The sequence below is a fragment of the Aquarana catesbeiana genome, linkage group LG07 (genome assembly GCF_042186555.1).
Source record: "Aquarana catesbeiana isolate 2022-GZ linkage group LG07, ASM4218655v1, whole genome shotgun sequence".
NCBI lineage: Eukaryota > Metazoa > Chordata > Amphibia > Anura > Ranidae > Aquarana > Aquarana catesbeiana.
The window spans coordinates 210471007-210498080 of NC_133330.1; the positions used below are offsets into that span (position 1 = coordinate 210471007).

At 43.1% G+C, this 27074-nt stretch overlaps 1 long non-coding RNA gene across 1 annotated transcript in view; it reads left to right on the forward strand.

Moving 5' to 3' along the window:
- The first annotated feature begins 364 nt into the window (after nt 1-364).
- The window catches only part of LOC141102524 (uncharacterized), a 33001-nt gene continuing 6291 nt past the window's right edge, over nt 365-27074 (forward strand). The window contains exons 1-3 of the long non-coding RNA XR_012235133.1: nt 365-596; nt 961-1167; nt 20713-20905. This is a non-coding gene — a long non-coding RNA (uncharacterized lncRNA). The remainder of the gene's footprint in view (nt 597-960; nt 1168-20712; nt 20906-27074) is intronic.

Consider the following 27074-nt stretch of genomic DNA (forward strand, 5'->3'; position numbering starts at 1 on the left):
CCTAAAAACAAAAAAAAAAAAACAGAAAATTACAAGATCTACAATAACTGTCACTTCACTCCATGCTAGCAGTGGCAATAATGTGTGATGCTTTAGACTGGGTTCACACCTATGCGAATTGGATGCGCTTTCCCCAAATCCAATTTACATAGCAGGAGAATATGACCGGCTCTCTATGGAGCCGGTTCACATGTCTCCGGGGCGGCTGCACAGTGCACTGTGCGTCTTTGCCTCCATTTAGGGGCCAAATTCAGGCAAAGATTCTGCCTAGATTCGTTCCTGAAACGGAGAACAGGGATGGACAGCGTTGCTGTGCAATCCGCGGCCTGTTTAGGTGTGAACCGAGCCTTAATCATTAACTGTTTCATATTGATCCAACTTAAGTCCAAACGTTATCTGTGTTGACACGGTTAAAACATTAACAGTAGATGAACTTAAGTTACATTAATCCAAGGCTTTATATTGATCCATTTAGAAGGTGGTCTGTAAAAAATATTTTCTCCACAGCCTCAGGAAGACTTCATTAGGCAGGGGCTCATTTCAGAGTGACTCAGCCTTGGTAAAAGCTCTGAGGGCAATACATCTACAAAGCCAAGGTATCTGAACAAATTCTGTAAAAAACACATATAAATCAAGGGGAGTCTGTAACTATTAATAATCCTAAAGATTTCTAGATTGTGGACTTTGCCTCAACAGCCTCAATGATGGGGACCCCACCCCCTCTCCCAGGCCTCATAGCAGTCGAATTGGCTGCTTTGTCTGAAGTATAGTATATATATACTAATAGAAAATGGAACATGCATCTATAATTAGTTTTTTGTAACATTTGCCTAATCAGTTATTATCTTAATTATTTTGATTTAAAACTATTGTGTAAATATTTTTTTTTTTAAGGTGTAATGTAATTTATGATGTTTTGAACATTATTAACATGTTATTTTTGGTTTGCTTTAACCTCAGAGTGTGCTGTAGAAATGCAGAATACAGAAAAGAATTCCTGGTTATTAACCATTTGAGTTACTGAGAGGACAAAGAATTGGAATGTTATAAGGACATGCTTCATACTACAAATTCTCTTGAAGATTTGTAAATAATGTATCATCTGTTCTTGCTTAATCAATGGATAAATAAGGACAAACATGGCAATGGGCTAGATGCAAGCAACAAGTAACTTAAAGTAAACCACCTTATATATCTAATCACCCCCAAATATGTGAATATCATTTAATTTGTACATTATGTGTGTGTATATATATATATATATATATGTGTGTGTGTGTGTATAATATATATATATATATATATATATATATATATATATATATATATATATATATATATATATATATATATATATATATATATATTTATATATATTTATATATATATATATATATATATATATATATATATATATATATATATATATATATAGGGGGTTGTGACCTGTCCACACCATTATACACGCAATGACATGCCTCCATCCCTAAATTGTGTGAGAAAACAAAAGGATAGAAATTGGAGCGGGACTCCTACTATGGATTATAGATTTAGTATTGGTAAAAATAAATTTAATTTAATTTTGATTAACAACCTTATATCAACTCCTTGATATGCCTCATGTAAAGTCCCGCTCCAATTTCTATCGTTTTGTTTTCTCATATATATATATATATATATATATATATATATATATATATACAGGGGGTCCCCTAGTTACAAACATCCGACTTACAAACGACTCCTACTTACAAACGGAGGGAGACAACAGGAAGTGAGAGGAAATCTACCCCTAGGAAGGGAAATTCACTCCTGTAAGAGCTATTATGGGGAAAAGGTACCTCCACTGATGCTTTATCACCAAGGCTTGTTTCCAAAACAACCCAAAATTTTCAAAATCCAATTGTCATTGGGACAGAAAGTGAGGTGAAATCTTCTGAAGAGGGGCACAGACAGCAAAACAAATGTTGCAGGGGTGATAACCCTTCCCTATGTTATCCAAAAAGCTTAAAAATAGTTTTTTTGGCTGGAGCTACACTTAAAAAATGTACCTGTTCCGACTTACAAACAGATTCAACTTAAGAACAAACCTACAGTCCCTAACTTGTTTGTAACCCGGGGACCCCCTGTATATATAGTTGAAGCCATATGGCCGCTTATGAGCAACATAGACTTACCATAAGACCTACAACATGAAATGGACCTGAAGTGTGCCCTGGTCTGATGGGCGGTATGCTAAAATTAGGGGGCATACCCAAGATTAGAAATGAATATTTTGTAAAGAGAAATGAATTTGAGAAATGCCCTGAAAAGAGGATGGGAGGGTTCGTATCGCGCACAGAAAAACTGACAAAGACCACAGGCGAGTGGGCTGGTTAAATACCCCCCGGGCTCCTCCCATCATTTCAGGCCACCATACTGGCCTTTTTACATATGGTTGAAGCCCTATGGCCGATACAGATATGAGCAACATAGACTTTCCATAAGACCTACAACATGAAATGGACCTGAAGTGTGCCCTGGTCTGATGGACGGTATGCCAAAATAAGGGGGCAAAAACATTCAGGTAGGGGTGTAGTTTTATTAGTTTTAGCTTTATTTATTGAGCAAGTTTGGTGAATGCTTGTGCCATTTCCACCTGAGGATTGGGGATGTACCAGGTGAGGTAGGCAGAGTTCTACCTGCTTAGTCTCTTAATGATGTGATCTGGGACCCCATGCCAGGATGCTGCCGAGGCTGCTCCAATACGAAAGAGTGACCGGAGTACTGACTGGGGTCGAGGTGTAGGCTGCGTAGAAGAACCCCCACGTGTTTGACTAACTGGCAGGCACTCAAGGGTTTGACCGGAAAAGGTAGTAGGGGACTAGAGTTTGAGTGTTCCGGTAGAAGTGACAGTAGGTGGTCGAGTATGGTTACTAGACACCAGACGTTGTTTGTTTTATAGAGATGGATGTCTACCCCGAATTGCTGATTGCTGGGTTTTAGACACTGCAAGGTGGAGGATGAAATGGTCTTGGTAGCGAGCCAAGTGACGTCTACGCAGGACTTGGCCTGTGGGGTTGCTGCAGGTGAACTCGCTAGGCCGCCAGAACCCGTAGTAGGCTAAGTAAATGGCTGCTTGTATGAGCAGGCTGGGGAGAAGGCCAAATGGCGAACTAGCAAGGATAGTAGGCATGTCCCGGAAGATGGCACTTGTTATAGGCAGACATTTGGCATTGATCATGGATTGTCGTTTTTTGGATGCCACGTAAGACAGCTTGGATCGCATGGGATGCGAAAAAAGATGGTTTTGGGGGATCTTGTAAGGCCAGAAAGTGCTGGACACCGGCTAAGTATAGTCGGATAGTGTTATGGGATAGGGCCAACTGATTATGGCAATATGAAATAAAAGCCAGTATGTGTTTGGTGTCTGTTGTTGTTTCTGCAGAGCAGGATGTTATGAATTTGCTGAACACTTTCCAAGCTGTGTGGAAGGCTCTGAGCGTGTTGTGGGACAAAGAGACTGGTTGATGAGCTGGGTCGCTCCATGCAGATGCTGTACTAGTCCAGAGTCAGCTGAGACCAAGGAAGGATAAGGGCTGGTACTAGGTCGGCTCCAGGTTTCTGCTGAAAAGGGAAGTGTAATTAAAGCAGGACAATGCATCTGCTGCGAGGTTGCACTAGCCCGGAATGAACGTACAGTGGACATTAAACTGGTGCTGTAGAGATAATTGTACCAGCCTGCATAGGAAGGACATAATAGAGAGCGACTTGGGCCTGCCTTTATTAACAATATCGGCCATGGCCTGGTTGTCGGTGGTGAAAGCCATGGTTTGTTCTGTCCAGATATGACCCCAGAGTTGAGCGGATGTCACGACCAGGTATAGGGAGGAAGTCTGGGTAAACCCGGGGTTTAGGAGTATCTCTGGAGGCCATGGTCCTGTAAACCAATGGTGGCCAAAAATTGCAGCGAAGCCTGTGGAGGCTGCGGCATCTGTCACTACCTGGGGTGATAGGGGCAATATTGATGGTATAAACTTTGATATACCGTTCCATGTAGTATGGAACTCTCCCACATTGATAGGTCCGCTACTGCCGCGGTGTCTAAATTAAGGATCTGATCAGGGTCCTGTGTCCGAGAGAGGAAGACCAGGAGGCGTGACACAAAAGATTGACCCTGGGGAATGATCCGTATTGCAAAATTGAGTATTCCCAATAGAGACTGAAGCTGCTTCTTAGTACACACCCGTGTGCAGGTGAAGTCTTGGAGAACTGCCTGATGCGGGTCAGCTTGTCAAGGGGGAGGCTGGCCTTCATGGAGTTGTTAGTTTGAAAGAAGTTAATGTAGCCGGATTGTTGAGTTTTGGAGACCGCAAGCTGAAGGATGTAATGGTTTTAAAAGCGAGTCAGGTGGTGTCCATATAGTACCTGGCTGCCAGTGCCACTAAAGGTGAATTCGCTAGGCCATAGAAAACTGTAGAGGGCCAGGTAGATGGCCGCTTGGATGACTAGACTGGGGAACGTGTGAGGATTTTTGACATGTCCCTAAAGATGGCACTTGTGATGGGCAAGCGTTTGCCATTGGCTATGGTCTGATGCTTCTGGATACCACGTAGAAGGGATCTTACTGTATGGGCAGTAAACACAGATGCCTCTTCGGGGTCCTATAAGGACAGGAAATGCTGGACGCTGGCTAGGTATAGCCTGATAGTGTTACGAGAAAGAGCCAGCTGCGTATGGCAATACAATACCTGGTGCAGGATTGAACCTGAACTCAACTGACCTAAGGGAGAAATGACAGACAGAAAACGGTGAGTGGCTCGTATGAAAATGCCACTGGAGACAAGTGTCCGATTAAGTGCCACTGGGAATGTGCTTGCAACGATTGCAAGAAGTTATGCTAAAATGCGTGCCTTGCAACGATTGCAAGAGTTGTGCTTAAATGTGTGCTTGCAACGATTGCAAGGGAGTTTATGTCATTGGAGATGTGTTTGTAGTGACTGTGAGAAGTTCGTATTACTGCATGTGCTTGCAAAGACTGCAAGAGTTGTGCTTGAATGTGTGCTTGCAACGATTGCAAGGAGTTATGCTTGGATGCGTGCTTGCAACGATTGCAAGAAGTTGTGATTGGATGCGTGCTTGCAATGATTGCAAGAAGTTGTGCTTGGATGTGTGCTTGCAACAATTACATAAGTTATGCTTGGATGCGTGCTTGCAACGATTGCAAGAAGTTGTGATTGGAAGCGTGCTTGCAATGATTGCAAGAAGTGGTGCTTGGATGTGTGCTTGCAACGATTGCAAGGGAGTCCAAGTCACTGGAGATGTGATTGTAGTGACTGTGAGAAGTTCGTATTACTGCATGTACTTGTAACGATTGCAAGATGTTTGTGCTGCTGGAGGCGTGCTTGCAACGACTGCAAGAAAGTAACCTACTGATAGGCGAAAACAAGGATAGCAGAAAAATTGAATGTGTATGAATGAACTGTGACTCTAACCGGTTGTACCTGTGCTCAAGAGTGTAAGAAAATAAATCTGATACGAATTGTTGTGCGCTGGCGCGACTGGACTCGAATCGGACTGTGATGGGTTTGAAATGGATCCGACACGAATTGTTGTAGAGTGTATGAAATTATTCCAATATGAATCGGTTGTAGTGTGTATGAAATGAATTCGATACGAATCGGTTGTATGAAATGAATCTGATACGAACCGGTTGTAGAGTGTATGAAATTAATACGATATAAATTGGACTGTGGAGAGTATGAAATGGATCCGATATGAATCGTAGTGCCGCCGATGCGACTAGATTCGAATCGGGCTGTAGCGTGTATGAAATTAAACCGATACGAATCATTTGTAAATTGTATGCAATGAATCCTGATACGAATCGGTTGTAAAGTTTATGAAATGAAACCAACATGAATCGGATTGTGCGACTATAAGGGGAAGTAGCAGTGAGGCAAAGGTTTTAACGAATGAATCGAGACCATGACTGAACTTCGAAGGAAGGACGGGTGTGTTTTTTTTGTGTCGTAGAGGCGTCAGAGGTCGAACATCCGTGGAGCCGTGTTTAACCGCTACACATCCGCGCTATGGCCGAATGACGGCCACAGCGCGGACCTGAATTCCCGGAAGGCCGTCATATGACGGCCTCCCCTGTGCACACTCCCTGGGCGCGCCGAGCGCGCTGTGATCACCGAGTCACTGAGACTCGGGTGATCACCGATCCAAGTAAGGGGCCGGTCCCGGCCCCTTACCATGTGATCAGCTGTCAGCCAATGACAGCTGATCACATGATGTAAACAAAAGATCGGTAATCGTGTTTTTTTTCTTCTGACAGCGTGAGTAGAAAAAAAAGCCGATAACCGGCTCGGATGTAAGGGACATCGGTCCCCAAGTGGAAGAGGCACATCTGCCTCATCAGTGCCACCAAATAGTGCCACCTAACAGTGCCCACAGTGCTACCTAACAGTGCCCACAGTGCTACCTAACAGTGCCCACAAGTGCCACTTATCAATGCCCACAAGTGCCACCTATCAATGCCCACCTGTAGTGCCAATCAGTGCCACCTGGCAGTACTGCCCATCACTGCCACCCATCAGTGCCCATCACTGCCGCCTATCAGTGCCCATCACTGCTGCCTATCAGTGCCCATCACTGCCGCCTCATCAGCGTACATCAATGAAGGAGAAAAATGACCCGTTTTAAATTTTTTATAACAAAATATAAAAAAATAATTTTTTTTTTTTTTTTTAAATTCAGATTTTTAAATTTTTTTAACAAAAAGTAAAAACTGCAGAGGTGATCAAATACCACCAAAAGAAAGCTCTATTTGTGGTGAAAAAATGATAAAAAATTCATTTGGGTACAGTGTTGTATGACCGCACAATTGTCATTCAAAGTGCGTCAACGCTGCAAATTGGTCTGGATAGGAGGGGGGTTTAAGTGCCCTGTAAGCAAGTGGTTAAGAAATTAGAGAATGCACGAAGGACTCAATATGAAGTGACTGCCGGACCTGGGGGGGAATGACAGGCAACAAGGCGAATGATACCTTTAAGGCTGAAATGATGGGTGTGAATCGATGCGTTGTTGGTTTGAGTGGATTCGACTCAAAGCGACAGGTGTGTGAAAAAAAATGAGTGAAATGTTTTGCCATGATATAGGCATGAATCGGTATGCCGCGACTGCAACAAACAATGAGTCGGACTGTGGAGCACAGAATGAAATGAGGCCAAGAAAACGGGGGCGCACCGGGATGAATCGGTGCATCTCAGATGCTACTGGATTCCAATCGGAGTGCGGTACGTGACAGTGAAATGAGTGAAATGATTTGCCATGACAGAGACACGAGTCGGTTTTGCCGCAGCTGCGACTGACAACGAACTGGACTCTGGAGCATGTACTGAAATGAGGCCAAACAACTGGGGCACTCCGGAACAAATCGGTGCATCGCGGATGCGACTGGATTTGAATCGGAGTGCTGTACGTGACAGTGAAATTAATGAAATTATTTTCCCCGACAGAGGCACAAATCGGTGTGCCGTGACTGCGACTGACACTGAGCATGTACTGAAATGAGGCCGAAAAATAACTGGGGTGAGCCGGAACGAATCAGTGCATCACAGATGCAACTGCATTCGAATCGGAGCCCGGTACGTGACAGTGAAATGAGTAAAATGATTGAAATGATTAGCCATGATAGAGGCACGAATTGGTGTGCCACGATTGTGACTGACAACGAACCGTGGTATGAACATGAGGCAAAAAACAACTGAGACACGTCTGAACGAACTGGTGTGATGCGGACGCGACTGGATTTGAATCAGAGTGAGGTACATAAAAATGAATGAAATGTTTAGGCATGATAGAGGCATGAATCAGTGGCTAAGTAGTACGGCTACGTGCAGGGTTTCTTAAACGAATGACTCGCAAGTTCCGTATCGGGGTTTGGACGACACCAGATGTCTAGCAAATGATGATACATTAAATGAAATGTTATACGAAACCCTACCTGCGACAGCCGAGCCAGACATGTCATGCGAAAAACTGGAACGGGAACCGAAAGCCTCGGAAAGTTTTCGAACACGCAACTCACAAACGCCAACGAGTTGGAAGAGTCAGCCTAGTGATGTAACGTATCGCGCACAGGAAACCGATAAAAACCACAGGCGAGCGGGCTGGTTAAATATCAATTTATGGCCTCCTCCCATAAATTCAGGTCACCATATTGGCCTTCTTACATATATACAGTGGGGACGGAAAGTTTTCAGACCCCCTTAAATTTTTCACTCTTTGTTATATTGCAGTCATTTGCTAAAATCAGTATTCCTCCTTGCAGATCCATTCCTCTTTGCAGATCTTCTCCAGTTCTGTCAGGTTGGATGGTAAACGTTGGTGGACAGCCATTTTTAGGTCTCTCCAGAGATGCTCAATTGGGTTTAAGTCAGGGCTCTGGCTGGGCCATTCAAGAACAGTCACAGAGTTGTTGTGAAGCCACTCCTTCATTATTTTAGCTGTGTGCTTAGGGTCAATGTCTTGTTGGAAGGTAAACCTTCGGCCCAGTCTGAGGTCCTGAGCACTCTGGAGAAGGTTTTCGTCCAGGATATCCCTGTACTTGGCCGAATTCATCTTTCCCTCGATTGCAACCAGTCATCCTGTCCTTGCAGCTGAAAAACACCCCCACAGCATGATGCTGCTACCACCATGCTTCACTGTTGGGACTGTATTGGACAGGTGATGAGCTGTGCCTGGTTTTCTCCTTAGAATTAAGGCCAAAAAGTTCTATCTTGGTCTCTTCAGACCAGAGAATCTTATTTCTCACCATCTTGGAGTCTTTCAGGTGTTTTTTAGCAAACTCCATGCGGGCTTTCATGTGTCTTGCACTGAGGAGAGGCTTCCGTCGAGCCCCTCTGCCATAAAGCCCCGACTGGTGGAGAGCTGCAGCGATGGTTGACTTTCTACAACTTTCTCCTATCTCCCAACTGCATCTCTGGAGCTCAGCTACAGTGATCTTTGGGTTCTCCTTTACCTCTCTCACCAAGGCTCTTCTCCCCCAATAGCTCAGTTTGGCCAGACGAACAGCCCTAGGAAGGGTTCTGGTTGTCCTAAACGTCTTCCAATTAAGGATTATGGAAGCCACTGTGCTCTTAGGCACCTTAAGTGCAGCAGAAATTTTTTGTAACCTTGGCCAGATCTGTGCCTTGCCACAATTCTGTCTCTGAGCTCTTCAGGCAGTTCCTTTGACCTCATGATTCTCATTTGCTCTGACATGCACTGTGAGCTTTAAGGTCTTATATAGACAGGTGTGTGGCTTTCCTATTCAAGTACAATCAGTATAATCAAACACAGCTGGACTCAAATGAAGGTGTAGAACCATCTCAAGGATGATCAGAAGAAACGGACAGCACCTGAGTTAAATATATGAGTGTCACAGCAAAGGGTCTGAATACTTAGGACCATGTGATATTTCAGTTTTCCTTTTTTAATAAATCTGCAAAAATCCCATCCCCACTGTATATATATATATATATATATATATATATATATATATATTTTTTTTTTTTTTTTTTTCCCACAATCAACAAACATATGTGAAATACATACTTAAAACAATAGCATATGAATTGTATTCGGTTGATACCACTGTTTTTTTTTTTTTAAATGCATATGTGATTTATCCTGTTATACCACTTTGTCACTTTCATCTTTGTTATCTCTCATGTAATTGAAATATTAAATCAATAAAAAAAGTGCATTTATTGAAAATAAATAAATAATAGCAATTATTGTTCATAAATCAAAATGAAAGTTCATCCAAGATCTTCATTTGTGGTATATGCTTTCACCAACACCACTGTGTTCACAAACTCACCAGACATTTATTAAAATTGATGGTTTTCTCAGATACTTTTCTCTCCCCTTTGTAAAATTATTGGAAATGAAACATTTTTCCCACGTATGTCCTTTTAGAATTAAAGCTCTGCTTGATTAAATGCACTCTATTGTCATTTTGGATGAAATGTACAGTGTGGAGGAGTGACATTACACTGATCACATATTCACATAGCTGTTTTTACCATATCTGTGAGAGAGAGAGAGTAAGGCAACGTACACACGATACGAAAATCAGAAGGGAAAATTTGTAAGATGAGCCATCTGCAGATTTTCAGATCATTAGTACGGTGCTTTCGACAGACGATTTGACTTTTTCGTCAGACAAAAGCTGGATGTGCAGGCTATAAAATTTCTGTCACATGTGAACTCAACGTCTCATTTTCGGATGGTCAGTACAGAAATTGTCACAGAAAAGTCGAAAGTACAAAATTAGCAGTAGGGGCCCAAAGGGTGGCGCATGAGAAATTAACTTCCTCTTTATACTATCATACTACTTCACTACGCTCATGTTTGTCAAACGACAATTTGCGGATAGTTAGTATGCTAGACAAAATCCTGCTCACGCACTTTTGGCGAAAATCAGACGCTCATTAGTACAACAATCAAACCGTGTGTTATGAGGACTTAGCCAGTTGTATGTGACGTCCATGGTGAAGCACATAAATATGTGGTTCTTTTATTTTGGTTTTAATGTTTAAATAAAGTAAGGTATTGCTATGAGAGCTTTTATTCTATGAAGAAATAAGGAGGAGAGATGCTTTATTACCCAACAATTGGTAGAAAAATATTAAGAAAAAATCATCACTCAGATAATTGGAAAAAAATCAGGTTATAAATTACATTTTATTTGGGGTAATTTCCATTTGGTGAGTTTGTGGACACAAGGGGGGAATTCACTATAAAAGCAGATCTTGTAGGGCACCAATTGTAATTTACAGACTCACCTGAGAGACAATAATTGCTATTATTTTATAACCCCAATTCCAAAAAAGGTTTGTATGCTGTGTAAACTGTACATAAAAAAATGTAATGATTTACAAATTTCATAAGCCCATATTTTATTGAGAAAAAGAAAAAAGAAAACATATCACATTTTTAACCTGAGAAATTTTAAGAAAAAAATAAGGTAATTTTGAAATTGATGGCAGTATCAAAAAAGTTGGGACATGGCCATGTTTACCACAGTGTAGCATCCCTTCTTCTTTTAACAACACTCTGTAAATGTCTAAGAACTGAGAAGACCAGTTTCTGATGTTTTGGGAGAGGAATGTGGTCCCATTCTTGTCTGATAAAATATTTTCATTGATCAACAGTCCTGGGTCTTCTTTGTCATATTTTTGATCCGTCAAATATTTTCAATTGGTGAAAGGTCTGGACTGCAGGCAGGCTTCTACTACGAAGCCATGCTGTTCTCATAGATGCAGTATGTGGTTTAGCATTGTCCTGCAGAAATATTCAAGGCCTTCCCTGAAAAAGATGTTGCCTGGATGGGAGAGTATGGTGCTCTAAAACCTGGAAATATCTTCCAGCATTGATGGTGATTTTCCAGATGTACAAGCTGCCCATTCCATACACACTAATGCACCCCTATACCTTCAGAGATGCAGGCTTTTAAACTGAGCGCTGATAACAAGCCAGAAGGTCCCTCTCTTCTTTAGTCTGGAAGACATAGCACACAAGGTTGCCAAAAAGAATGTGAAATTTCAATCCATTTGAACACACAGAACAGATTTCCACTTTGCAAAAGACCAATTTTAATTAAGCTTTGGCCTAGGAAAGATTGCGGCATTTCTGGATCAGATATGGCTTTTTTGTATGAGAACTTTACCTTGCATTTTTGGTTGGCACAGTAAACTGTATTCACAGACAGTGATTTTTGAAGATGATGATATACAGTGTTTAAAGTATTTGCAACTTTACGTTGAGGAACATTAGTCTACATTTTTTACCACAATTTTTAGACACAGCTTTTCACAGACTGGTGAACCTCTGCCCATCTTTACTTCTGAGACACTCTGACTTTCTAAGATGCCCTTTTATAACCAGTCATGTTACTGACCTGTAGCCAATTAACCTAATTTCTTGCATAATGTTCTTCCAGCTCTTCCTCGTTATTGCCACTTTGCCAGATTTTTGTTGCCCTGTCTCAACTTTTTTTGAGATGTGTTGTTGCCATCAATTTAAAATTACCTTATTTTTTTCTTAAAATGGTACTTTTTTTAGTTTAGACATTTGATATATTTTCTATTGTGAATAAAATATCGGTTTATGAGATATACAACTTTTATGGAATTGGGGTTTTATATATAAATTGTATTAATATGTTTATTGAATTGGAATTGGTTTCAATTTATCAAAATAACATTAGATACACTATATTGTCAAAAGTATTGGGACACCCGCTTTTACATGGACACAAACTTTAATGGCATCCCAGTCTTAATCTATAGGGTTCAATATTACATTGGTCCACCCTTTGCAGCTATAACAGCTTCAACTCTTCTGAGAAGGCTGTGCACAAGGTTTAGGAGTGTGTCTATGGGAATGTTTGACCATTCTTCCAGAAGTGCATTTGTGAGATCAGGCACTGAAATGGACGAGAAGGCCTGGCTCGCAGTCTCCACTCTAATGCCCCGTACACACGGTCGGACATTGTTCGGACATTCCGACAACAAAATCCTAGGATTTTTTCCGACAGATGTTGGCTCAAACTTGTTTTGCGTACACACGGTCTCACAAAGTTGTCGGAATTTCCGATCGCCAACAACGCGGTGACGTCAACCACGTACGACGAGACTAGAAAAGGCCAGTTCAGAACCAAGCGCGGCACCCTTTGGGCTCCTTTTTCTAGTCTCGTGTTAGTAAAAGTTTGGTGAGAGACGATTCGCGCTTTTTCAGACTCGTGGCTTTCAGATCGTTTTCTGCGGTTCAGTTTGTGCTTGTGGGTTTGTATCTGCTCTTCAGTGCGTGCAAGCAAGTTCCGCGTGACTTTAAGTAGTCATTGTGTTCTTGTTCGTTCGTTACTGTTTTTCAGGTCGCTCTTCACAGGCCTTGCTGTTCTTCAGTGCGTTCTGAGCAGCTGACCGTTTTCTAGCCATGTTTCATGTACGTACTCCTCGTAGAGTTTGTGCCGTGCGGGGGCTTGGTGTTGGGGTCCTGACCTTGACACATGTCCAGTCCATGAACAGGGTGGGGAGGAGTTCATGGACCAAGAATTGGTTGCTTCAGCATGACCAGTTCTCTCATATGCCTTTGCTCCGTGAGATCCGTGAGAATAATCCTGATGATTCCAGGAACTTTCTCAGGATGACGGACCCCGTATTTCACCATCTGCTGGCTTTGCTGACCCCCTATATCAGCAGGCAGGATACCTGCATGAGGCAAGCCATCACTGCGGAGCAGAGGTTGGTCGCTACCCTGCGGTACTTGGCGACAGGGAGAAGCCTGCAGGACCTCAAGTTCTCGACAGGCATCTCTCCCCAGGCTCTGGGGATCATTATCCCAGAGACCTGTTCTGCCATCATCCAGGTCCTGCAGAAGGAGTATATGAAGGTAAGATTTTTATCCTTTAATATCACATTTTATTGTATTTAATGTTTGCTAAGATATTGTATATCTTTCCTCATTCCCTAATTACCATGATTGGAATATGCTGTAAATGTTCCCTTTGTCCTCATTCATGCTGGATTTTTAGGTAATTATTTTTGTACTCCTTCATACATATCTGCCTTCAATAACCTCCCCAACACGCTCTCCTGCCCCTATAGCCACCTCATGTAGTCACTTAACAATGTATTTTATCAGCTCCATAGTAGCGCTTTACCCCAAACACCCCCCTAAAATGTTTAGAAATCTGATTTGTGCTTTAAATTCAGGCAGAGTGCCAGAGGCTTTTTTTGTGGTGTCCCCAAATCATTTTTAGTAACCCTCCCTCCCCCCAACTGCTAAGTCAGCTGATCCCAATTCTCTATCTATCCTCAATCATCTATCTGCTGACTTTGCCAAACCCATACACACTACACCCATCTCTTTACTGGTCAGATGTATGGATGAATTCCCCAAAGCATGTAGTGCAAGGGCCTGCCTGTATACTTTCCAATGGTAGTGTTTAAAGTTTTTGTATTCTATTATTATCTTGATAAGTAATATCATAATGTCCAAATGTGCTCAAATGTGTACAGTGTGTATTTATATCTTTGTATTATGACACTTCTTACCTGTCCAGTGGGCTGCCAATAGTTTAACTAAGGAGGGGCTGTTCAAAGTAATACCCTGTATTTAGGCATTCATCTCTCAATGAAGTGGAGAGGGTTACCTGTCCAAGATCCCCCCCCTATAATGTTAGAAATGGCCCATGAGAGGGGGGGGGATATGATAGGTGTACCTTATACTTTGGTGTTAATTTCCCCTTAATAAATGCTATCTGGAGGTTGGCCAAGAATGTTTGTGCCTAATCTGCTTGCCATGTTTATGTGCAAAAATACTAATTTATTTTTGTTTTCCTCAACAGTTTCCTTCCACGCCACAGGAATGGCAGACTGTGGCCTCCCACTTTGCCCAGCAGTGGGACTTTCCTAACTGCGGAGGGGCAATTGATGGGAAACACGTCCACATCGTCCCACCACCCAACTCGGTGTCATACTATTTCAACTATAAGGGGTTCAATAGTATTGTGATGTTGACGGTGGTGTCGGCTAATTACGACTTATTGTATGTGGACGTGGGGAAGAATGGCCGGATGTCTGATGGTGGAGTCATCACCCAGACGGAGTTCTACAGGCGTCTCCAGAATGGCAGCTTGGACTTGCCACCTCCAGAGGACAATGTGGAAGGACTCCCATTCGTCTTCGTTGCGGATGAAGCATTTGCGCTGGGGGACCATCTTATGTGGCCATTCCCGATGAGGACCCTCACCCCGGAACAGAGGGTTTTAAATTACCGGCTGGCCAGAGCCAGAAGAGTGGTGTAGAACACATTTGGAATCATGGCCAGCCGGTTCCGCCTATTTCTGACACCCATCCATATGGCGGAGTATAAACTTAATCATCTAATCCTGGCGTGCTGTGTTCTCCATAACTTTTTACGCCAACATTCTGCCAACTATGCTGGCTCGGTTGGGCCTGAGGCCGGAAATCTACATGATACAACCCTGACGGCGCTTGAAAGTAGCCGTCCTGGCTTGCCCTCCCTGATGTCCGGTTAAGATACCTTGAGTTCTTTGCGGGTAGGGGGGCCATCAATATGCCAGACAATATGTGAAGCATTTATCAAATAAAAAAGACAAATTTAATCTTTGGTGACATTTACTGCTTGTGTTTGTTTTAGCTGACCCTGACAGCAATGGGTGGAGTCCTGAAAATGATGATTGTGTAACCTTATACAAAGCACTGTTGGCTGTTATTTACTAAAGGCGTATACACTTTTTATACTACAAGTGCTCTTGAAACTGCACTGAAAATGCACTTGTAGTGCAAAGAGGATTTGCCCTTAGGAAATAACCACCATTTTCTCAGAAAACAGCAATTACATCACCACAAAAGTGTTGTAGCGTTGAGACAATAATCCACACATTCTTGATTAACAAACTTTTTAATACCTGCACAATCACATGTGCATTTAGAAATGGTTTTTAAAACAAACCAACATGTTTGTTGTATAACAATATTTGGGGTGGCATTATCAAAAATAGAAATGTCCATTTACAATAAAACAGGCCTGTGTAAAACCAACAAGAAACACAACAATCTTGAACTTACAAAGTTCACATATGGTAAAACTTGAAGGCAATATCAGACATGAGTATTTAGGAACTGTGTTTGATATTGCGTTCAGATGGGGTGAAGTCACCCCTTGAAAAGCCAAATTTAGAAGATGCACACCAATTTACGAATGTGAACATGTGCTAGCTGCCATCACGGGGGATCAAGGGACGTGTTTTGTGGGAGCAACCCCTTCCTCACCGCTATTTTATTATTGAGGAAGGTGTTGCACCCACAAAACGCGTCCATTGATCTCCCGTGATGGCAGATAGCACATGTTGGCACACTGTGTGCATCCTCCAAATTTGGCTTTTCGAAACATCGCTCAAAAATTTAAAAGATTGTACCACAAAAAAAAAGAAAGTGATTTTGTGGGGTTTTAAATTTGCCCCAAAACATCAATGATGTTATTATTTTTTTGAATCACATCATTGATTTTTTTCTTGATGTTTTCCAATTCTAAATTACACCCCATTATCTCCCCGATCAGGATCTGGGCACTTTCTGATGTGAAAGGATCTTGATCCATAACCTCACGATCACCTAAAAAGAGAGAAACCAAACAAAAACAGGTATCAAAAATCTGCCAGCATCCATCTCTTACCTGAGCCTGTGGTCGCAGACACTCACCTGTTGTGGTGCCAATTTCCACCACATCTTCTTCCTCCTCCTGCTCCGCTTGTGTTGGGGGTATTTCACCTTCTTCCAGAGGTGGTGGGTCTCTGGTCTCCTCGGATGAGGAGTATCCTCCGAGTCTTTTCTCCCCTATGTAAAACAAAAATGGTATAATTAGCACACAGATATTTGATGGCAGAACTATAAATAGAAAACATTGCTTGGAAGTGGTGTACAATTGTCAATTTTAGCAGAGTTCCAAGATGTCGCTTTTTTAGTGTCCTTTGTCAACCTGCAATACTTTACCTGTTTTGTGCAAGCTTCACAGATAGAGACCCCCCTATAGTATACACTGGAGCACCCGTGTGGGCCCCCTAATAAAAAGGGTGTTCTTGTGTCCCACACTAGTGCTCCAGCGTCCAGATGTGAAAACAGCTGCTGAGTGTCCTCTCCTTACACAGAATCTAGTTTGCATTTCATTCTAGGTACAAAGCCATCTACACAACCAAATATTTTGCATCCAAGTAGGCCCTAAAAAATGTAGGAAAATGCATATGGCCTAAACAATGGTGTTTTAGAGGCCGAAAAAAAATGTTTGATACGAACGAATAATGGACCCATGAACATTAAAATTGACATTTTAAACTGTACAACAATTAAGAAAAGCATATGGAGCAGCATGAACGTAATAAAGACAAAAAGAATAGGAACACAGCACAACTACTTACTTTTTTGCAGCACTCTCCGGATCTTTCATTACTGCTCGGGGTCTCTTAATTTCAGGTCCGACCACCGCTTCCTGAGCTGATCTTTCGATCGTCGTACCCCGAAATTCCTGTGCAGACTTTTGACCACTTTTGCAATGATTTTGGCCTTTCTGATATTGGGGTTGGGGTAAGGTCCATACTTTCCATCATAGTCGGCCTTCTTCAGGATGTCCACCATCTCCAACATCTCCCCAAAGGACATATTTGTGCCCTAAATCTTCTCCTTCTGGATCGGGACGTGTCCGGATCCGGGCTTTCCTCCTCCTCCTCCTTGTTCCTGTAATTAGCACGCACCTGCTCTGACTCCGCCATGTGCTCTTCACCCACTGCGCAGAACGAAAAGGGGCGGGGAATAGACTAGAAAGAACGTCAGGGGCGGGCGGAGTTACACGCATGCGCAGTGTGTATAAAACGTACCACACGTGCGTATTATGTACGATCTGTGAGCGGAGGAAGGAGCATTGGAGGCGCCGATCGTCAGAACGAAGGTAAGAGACATACTTGTGCCTATACTGCTTCTACATTGAGGCCTATATTGTAACTAGATTAGGAGAGTTTGGCCTGACATTAGGGTTTGTCTTGTGTTGTGTCTTGCAGTGAAAATGGATATCTTGAATGATACAGATTCATGGCAATCTTCATTGACATGTTCAGGGAGCTGCCTTGTCTGTGGGAGATCAACCACCCACATTACAGGAACCAAACAAAGAGGAAGGCAGCGCTGGATCAATTGTTGGAAATTGTGAAGTAGGTGATCCCCACGGCAGACATCACATATTTGAAGATCCAAATTGGTGGCCTGAGGAGCACATATGTAAGGGAGCGCCAGAAAGTCCAGGATTCGCAGAGATCCAGAGCAGCAGATGACATCTATGTCCCCTGTGACAGACTGCATTTTCTGGCAGGTCAGACTGAACCCAGGTCATCACTCTCCAGTCTTCCTTCCACGCTTCCTTCCCCCCCAGCTGAGGCTTCTGATGCCCAACCTGGGCCTTCCAGCCAGCAACATGTGGAGGAGCCCAGCTTGAGCCAGGTAGAGCATTCCTCTAAATATTTCAGGTTGTCCAATCAATGAGGTTAACTAGATGTTAGTTGGGGGTACTAATTTATGATTGTGATTGATGATGCAAAAACTAAAACCATGTCCCTTTTTCATACACAGGGAAGTCTCAGCCAGGAGGCGGCCGGGCCGAGCAGGCTGCCTGATCTGCAGGTCCCTCCCCTACACCTGGAAAGAGAAAGTGGCAGGAGGAGGAGTGCCTTAGAGGAGGCTGCCATAGGCCTCTTTTGGAGGGCTACAGAGGCCCTGGGAGCACCACACCGTGGAGGATGACTTCGCTGCCATCATTGCCTCTAAAATGCAGAGGATGGAGGAGGGACAACAACTCATGTGTGAGTCGTTAATATTGGAGGCTCCTAATAAGGGGACGAGGGCCCAAATTACATCTGATACACACCTTTGTGAACTCACACATGGTCCTCCTCCTCCTCCTGCAGGTCCTCCTCCTCCTTCTCCTCCAGGTCCTCCTAGTCCTCCTCCTCCTCCAGGTCCTACTCCTCCTCCTGCCACATCTCCAACAGCACAGCCACAGCCCGGAATGAAGCGTGGAAGGAAGACCAGAAAGTGAGGACCCTGGATCCAGTCTGGTCGGCCAAAAGATGCAGCCTCTTGTGGTACCACAGCCTGGGGACACAGATGTCATCTGCTGCTTTCTGGATCTCTGGGACTTCTGGACCAGACTGCCCTCCCTTACATATGTACTCCTCAGGCCACCAATTTTGATGTTCAAGAATTGATGTCTGCCCTGGGGGTCACAGGCTTTGCTAATTTCTCCTGTTTATCCAGCATTGTCTCCCTCTTTGTTTGGTTCTGAGCACTTAATAAAGGATTTTTGGTATGAATTATACTTGCCTATGTGTGTTTTACTTCAAAAAGGACAGTTTGTTTGTGAGGATTCAGGTACATTGCAAAAATACGATGTGAAATTAACAAGGGACACCAACAACAAACAATCTCCTTGAGATTAAATAATAAAAGATAATAATGGTGTTGTGGTAACTTGACACACAAAACACACACAAAAATAGTCTGGAGTAAAACTAAAAATAACATTAAACAAAGATCAGCCTTTGAAAAAATACAAACATAAAATCGAAAAGAAAAATGGCTTTAAATCAAAAAAAAATAAATAAAAATTTTTGAACGATGTGACAAATAACAATATATTCAGGGAATCCCAAGGAAAAAAAACAAAAAAGTTTGTGAGAAGTGTGTGTGAATATGAGCAGCAAAACTACTTAATTCTTGTCACATTATAAAGAAGAAGAGAGTGCGCTGTATTAAACCATTTTTAACATTGCAGCGTGACGAAAGTGCTGTATCCATTGCGAACGCTAAGTTTACCAGACCGAGCTGTTCCGTGTCGGAATTTCTTCTGAGCATGCGTGGCACTTTGTACGTCGGAACAGGCCACACATGGTCGGAATTGACGCGATCGGACTTTGTTGTCGGAAAATTTGATATCCTGCTCTCAAACTTTGTGTGTCGGAAAATCCGATGGAAAATGTCCGATGGAGCCCACACACGATCGGAATTTCCGACAACACGCTCCGATCGGACATTTTCCATCGGAAAATCCGACCGTGTGTACGGGGCATAATTCATCCCAAAGGTGTTCTATCGGTTTGAAGTCAGGACCAATCAAGTTCGTCCATGTCTCTATGGACCTTGCTTTGTGCAATGGTCCAAATCATTTGGTGGAGGGGGATTATGGTGTGAGGTTGATTTTCAGGGGTTGGGCTTGGCCCCTTAGTTTCAGTGAAGAGAACTCTTAAGGCATCAGCATACCAAGACATTTTGGACAATTTCATGCTCCCAAATTTGTGGAAACAATTTGGGGATGGCCCCTTCCTGTTCCAACATGACTGTGCACCAGTGCACAAAGCAAGGTCCATAAAGACATGGATGAGCAAGTATGGGGTAGAGGAACATGACTAGCTTGCACAGATTCCTGACTTCAACCCACTAGAACACCTTTGGGATGAATTAGAGCAGAGACTGTGAGCCAGGCCTTCTCGTCCACATCAGTGCCTGACCTCATAAATGCGCTTCTGGAAGAATGGTCAAGCAATCCCATAGACACACTCATAAACCTTGTGGACAGCCTTCTCAGAAGAGTTGAAGCTGTTATAGCTGCAAAGAGTGGGCCAACACAATATTAAACCCTACGGACTAAGAATGGGATGCCATTAAAGTTCATGTGCGTGTAAAGGCAGGTGTCGCAATACTTTCGACAATATAGTATATCATAATGTTGGTTGATTTCATGCATAGAAATATAGCAGTTTTATATTGGATTTGTTTATTATTAATTAATCTGTTCTTTACATGTATTTTTATTTAGGGGTATGGATTTTTATTTATATAGAAATTAGAGCTAAGGAACATTAGACTCATCAATTTGTTGATCTCAGCCCAATTTAGAACATGAGTCACTCATAGAATAATCAAAGTATATCTAAACCCAACCGCTTAAATCTCATATTAGGTTTAACATGTTATTGTAATTAGAAAAATCATTTTTAAATCTCAAGCCTTGGTTAAAATAATACCTGGTGATCCTGCAAAAAAGATCCTTGTTTAACCAGTTGTTAATGCTCCCTTTTCCTTTTCCCACTCCTCTATTAATTCTGCCAAGGCCCTGCAAACTGGCTACAAGAGGTCAGCAGAAATGATTTGATCACATGATCTCTGACTGGCTGCAGAAGGATTAAGTTGGTAATGCACAAGTATTCCTCCAGTCAAACATTAAGGATGAGGAAGATAGCACCATGACCATAGAGGGACAGAAGAGTTTAGACAAACACCAGTTATGGGGAACAGAAAAAGGGGTAAGTACAGCGCTGTGCTAGATCAAAGGAACACTGAAACAGCAGCTAACACACCTATGGACTCAAGGTAAAAAATAACAACAATAAATAAAAGTGTAGTGCTATAACTCAGTAATTGTGTACAAAAAATATATACATATATGTGTACAGTGAACACATATTGTCAAACCACATATAGCTATGGATGTGAATAACACTATATGGAAAATCCACAACACTATAGGGTGAAGCAATAAATATTACACCTTATACTTGAATACAATAGTGACTATTATATAGAAAACAGTGACAGTTCTATAAACTCAACAACTCAAATAATATATAGAAAACCTGAAATGTAATAGTCCATTTCAAAATTGTGAAAAACTTTGTGAAAAACACCACCAAGAGTCTATGGGGGTAGTGCATAAACATTGATGTAAAAATGATGAGAAGATGACTCCCAAGTATGCAGATGGATAGTTAAACCGATTTCAGCAAGTGAATGAACAGTGAGAGAACCGTGGGTGCACCAAAAGATTTAAATCAGTGCCGAGGCCATCACCAGGAAATGAAGAGGCTTACCGGAACTCAATGACCTCCTCACATGGTACTTGAATTATTCACTTGGCTTATGTTGGAGTGTCTATGGATGTGGAAGCCGTGCTGATACCCCTTTCTGCTGTAAGCTGATGACATCTGTCAAGACACGCTGCCCGGACCTATTGGTCATCAAGCCTGTTTTGACTTGTATGGCGTACGCCATTACAGGTCATTGAGTTCCGGAAGGGGGGGAGAAAGAGGGAAAAAAAAAAAGTGGGGGAGTGGGTTAGGAAGGAATAAGGGAGCAAGTGGTGGAACAGGATGAAGAAGGAGCAAGGGTGAGAACAAAGTAGAACAAGAAAGGAAGGAAAGAGATACGGGTCTAGGCAGGAGGATAAAAAAAAATGATTAAGACAGAAATAGAAGAAGATGTAGGCTTAGGCTGAAAGAGAGTGGAGCCTACGGGTTAGATGGCATACTAACGTGGTCCGGAATGCCCAAATAGGACCACCAGGGATTCCATATTTTAAGGACCTTAGCATGACAGTCATGAAGTATACTGGTCACCTTCTCTTGCAACATGAGGGTAGTCAGAATGCTCTTCACCTCTGCAAACCCATCCAAGGGCCTCCTCCAGGCTCTGGCAATAGCACACTTTGCGGTAATGAAGAGGTAGGTGGCCAATTTTTGTTGATGTGATAAAAGGCCTGGGAGGGGGCAGTGAAGAAGTGCATGCCGGGAAGAGTACATGAAAAAGAGTCAAGAGTAGGCCGTAGACCCTGGACCAGAATCCCACCAAACGTGGGCAAGACCACCAAATATGGATCTTGTCTCCATGCTGGCCACACCCCCTGAAACATCTATCATTGTATGATGGGTTGGAATGGGCTATATGGGCAGGGACCCAATACCAGTGGAAGAGAATGGTGACTGTGTTGAAGGAACATTTGGCTATGGATGACCAGGCCCTGCTCCAGTCCTCTAGATCTATAGTGACCGCCAAGTCTCTTTCCCATTTAGAAATGTATGAGTGGGAGCGAAATTAACCCCCCATTCAAGGAGGAGTAAACGGAGGAGATGATTCCCTGGGAACTAGGTGAGTGAAGACAGATATGTTCAAAGGTCATCTTTTGAAAGGGAAATGAAGAGTTATGATGGAGGGTTGAGATCCAATGTCAGAGTTGTAGATAGCAAAACGCTTCCGTGGGGGATGCATCGTGGGTCTCGTGAATGGAGTCCCAAGTGACGGACCAGGAAGTAGCCATGAGCCGACCACCAGGCGAAGGCCTGGGGTTGGTCTAGCCCCAGAGGAAAGAGGGGGTTATTCAGGAGGGTAAGGAGCGGAAAAAAGGGGGACATTAATTTGCCCGAATAGTGTTGAGTCCCAGAGACACAGGCTGTGTGCCATTAGAGGGCTGAGAGGGGGGGGGCGCAAGGCTGGGGGAAGGCACAGAAGAGCTGAGGCTGGAACAGGGGCACAATTAGGGATTTCCAGAAGTATCTATAATGGAACATCCGGAGTCGTGTGTAACATTGTAAGCTGTGAGAGCTGTGCAGCTAAGTAATACTTTGCAACATTTGGGATGCCAAGGCCACCTCCTAATCTGTAGGCGAAAAGAGTAGTACGGGCTACTCTGGGGCGTTTGTGGGCCCAAATAAAAGCTAGGATTTTATTCTGGAGTGATCGCAAGAAGAAGTCGGGTACGCAAACCGGTAAGGTCCAAAAGAAGTATAGGATTTTAGGCATTGATGCAGTCTATCCATGACAGTGAAGGGAATCGCCAGGAGTCCATAAGGGTAGTGATAGCACAAAGGAGGGGGTAGTAGTTAGTGGCAAAGAGAGAAGTGTAAGAGGGGATCAAACCGATTCCCAGATGATTCAGGGAGGAGTCAGCCCCAGCGATATGGGAACGATGTCTGGAGATGAGAAACCATGGAAACCAGAAGAGAGATATTTAAGGCGTTTTTTCTGAGGGTTGATCTGCAGGCCCGAAATGACCGTGATGTGGGGTAGCAATGTGTGTAGGTTAGGGAGTGTAGTTATGGGGTTGGTGAGGGTCAGGAGGGTGTCGTCCACGAACAAGTTTACCTTGTAAGTCTCACCAGCATAGGGGATCCCGTTATGTTGGGATCAGAACAGAGGGCCGCTGACAGGGGTTCCAGGGCCAAAATAAAGAGGGCTGGGGAAAGGGGGCAGCCCTGACACGTACCTCGGAATATAGAAAGGTGTAACGCTGTAGGGAAGGAGTAGAGGACTGAGAGCCAGGTCAGAAAGGACTCCCCAAAGCCCCAACGTTGCAAAGCATATCTGAAATAGTCCCAGGACAGGGTATCAAATGCTTTGTAAATGTCAAGTGAAAGCAAGAACCCAGGGATTTTCCGTTGGTCCAGTAGAGTGATAAGATGTATCACCTTATGAACATTATCAGCTGCCTGGCGCCCAGGCACAAAACTTGATCTCTATGGACTAGGCGGCAAAAGTACTTATTGACGCAGGCACTCAAAATTTTCCCCAATTGTTTCATGTCCTCGTTTAACAGGGAAATTGGCCGAAAGGCCTGTGGGTCCTGGGCCTCTGCTTCTTGATTTTGGGATCATAGAAATATGAGCTCAGAGGGTCTCGGAGGAGGGTATCTTGCCCCTTCTCATAGTGTTAATGTAGGCTGCTATGTGTGGAACCAGTAACTGGGGGAATTTGCGAAAGTAGAGGCCAGAAAAGCCATCAAGGCCCGGGGCCTTTGCAGGACGGTTCGACTTGATAGCCAGGGTCACTTCCAGTTCAGTGATGTTCGCATTCATGGCCTCTTGGGCGGTAGTGGGCAAGGAGGAAAGTCTGAGATCTTGGAAAAAGGCATCAGCTAAGTCAGTGGGGAAGGGAGTAGGTTTGCTATAGAGGGAGGACAGGAAGGCGGCAAAAGATTCCATGATTTTCAGCGGATCCAAGGTATTTTTTTTATATTCTTTATTTTATTATATTATATGAAACTTACAAAAATACAGTAGTACAAAAAAAGAAACAACCCCCCCCCATCCCCTCACTCCCCACCTCTCTCCCCCCTCTATACCTCCATCAATAACATAATTCTCCGTATTCCTAATTTCAAGCCATTTTTGCCATATCTTTTGGTATTTCTCCCATTTGTCTTCTGTCAAGTGTATTGACTCTTCAATAGATCTCACCCACTCCACCCTTACTACCCACTCCTTTAACCTCGGGGCCTCCTGAGTTTTCCATAGACATGGAATCAGGGCTTTAGCTGTGTTCAGAAGATATGGGGCTAGTGTCTTTCTATACTGGAACACCACCTTCTCCGTATCATGAAACAAACATACCCATGTTATTTTTTAAATTCGTTCACCTGTTATCTGAAAAATTGCTTCTATGATTCCATCCCAGTAGGATTGTATTTTAGTGCACTCCCACCAAAGATGCGCAAAAGTCCCCAGAGCATCACAACCCCTCCAACAGGTTGAAGGGTTTTCCACCCCAAACCCATGCGCCCTCTGGGGGGGTCACGTACCATCTCGCCATCAACTTATAGCACATTTCGTATGTCTGGGTATCTCTTGCCAATAGACAAACCAGTCTAAGCATCTTATTCCTGTGTTCCTCATCTCTAAGGGGGCCTATTTCTCTTTCCCATTTTTCCAGATAGGATGGGTATTCATATTCTATTTCCCTACTCAGTATTTTGTATATTTTAGATATGCTTCTAATTAAGCTTAAGGGGGAGCTTAACAGTTTTTCTATTGCTCTCAATTGACCTCTACCCCTCAGTGGTTGTGGAAGTGACTGTGTAAAGCAGGGCTTTTTTTCTCAGAGAATAGGTGCAGGAACCTGCCTCCTGAGTCACCCACTTGTTTCCACTGCCTACCCACCTCCCAGTACTGCCCCTTTTAGAGAATACAAAACAAAGTATAATTTTGTGATGCTAAGTAGTTTCTATGTAATTTGTTAATAATAAAAAAGCAGTAAAATAAATCCCCGGTAGCTAGCAGCAATAGACCCCCCGGCAACAATGGACCCACCCCCCAGCAACAATAGATCCATCCCAGCAACAATAGACTCCCAACAGCCAGCAACAATAGATCCCCAGCAACAATGGACCCCATAGCACAAATAGATACACCCCAGGAACAATAGACTCCCAACAGCCAGCATCAATAGACCCTCCACCAGCAAGCAAGAATAGACCCCGCGCTCAACAGTAGATCCCTTCCAGCAATGACTGACCCCCCAGCAACAATACCCCCCCCCCCTCCAGCAACTATAGATCCCCCAGCAGCCAGCATCAATAGACCCTCCAGCACTCCTTGCCATTTAGTACATTCAGTGCTGTAGGTGCCGGAACTGCGTTCCCCCAAGTTCCCGCTGAAAAAAAGCCCTGGTGTAAAGTGTTGTAATTGAGTATACCTCCATTTATCAAGTGGTTTATTCCCCCATTCCCATGTGATTTCTGTATAAGTGCAAAGTCTATTTCCCTTCATCACAACCTTGCATAGTATCACCTCTTTTTTTAGCCCACCTAGTGAAATATACTGTATGTGTTCCTCCTTTCCTGGCTTAAAATAATTTGTGTCTATTAGTGACATTAATGGTGAGTTATAGTCCCAGTGGTGTCTCCTACTTAATCCATCCCAAATCTTTAATGTGTTCCTCGTCAAAGAGTTTGTGCTAGATCCCAAATCACGAAATTGTGGTGGTATCCATATCATTTTCTCTATATCAGCTCTACTTTGAGAAATTTCTAAATTGACCCAATTTATGTCATACGCAATCCAAGGGCTTTACGTGCCCAGATATATTTTAATACCATGGATTGCAGTTTTCTAAAATAATCTGGGGGAAGTGCTATTGGGATCATTTGGAAGGTATAAATTAGCATTGGTAGTACTGCGTCTATCCTACCAATCCATGATAGAGTTTTATACCTCATCTTATTTAATTGGTCCTTGATCTTATTGAGCAAGGGGATATAGTTGACTTTAAACTGGTCTGGTGTCAATTTTATGCCCAAGTACCCCAGCTCCTCCCTACACCACATAAAAAGGAACTTAGGTTGAATTACCTTCTGCTCTTTCATTAGTAGAGCTATGTTTCTCTCTTCTTTTTACTATTATTTCTTGCCTTTCTGGGATTCCTTTCGGTCTCGTTCTTTGTTCCAGTTCCTGAATCTCTCTATATAAGAGTGTCATCTTTTTTCTCCTCTCTTTCTTTTTCCCCGTTCCAATCCCAATCAAGATCCCCCTTATGAAGGCTTTGTGTGATTCCCAGAGAGTTGCCCTAGATATTTCTGCCGTATCATTGATCTCATAAAAGGCCTCCAATTCCTGCTCTATCTTTCTAATTGATTCCGGGTCCTGAATAAGGGAATCATTCAGTTTCCAGTTCTTCCCCGTCAGAGCATCCCCCAGTATTTCCAATTGGATTTTCACTGGGGCATGGTCGGACAGAGTAATTGCTCTAATTTCTGCACCCCTGAGGGATGGGGCTAGTTGGTCTTCTATTAGGATGTAGTCAATCCTTGAAAATGATCGATGAACAGGAGAATAATAGGTATAGTCTCGCTTCTTTGGGTGGCTAATCCTCCATGCATCCAGCAACTGAAAACTCATCAATACGTTTTTTAATGCCTCCTGCCTTTGA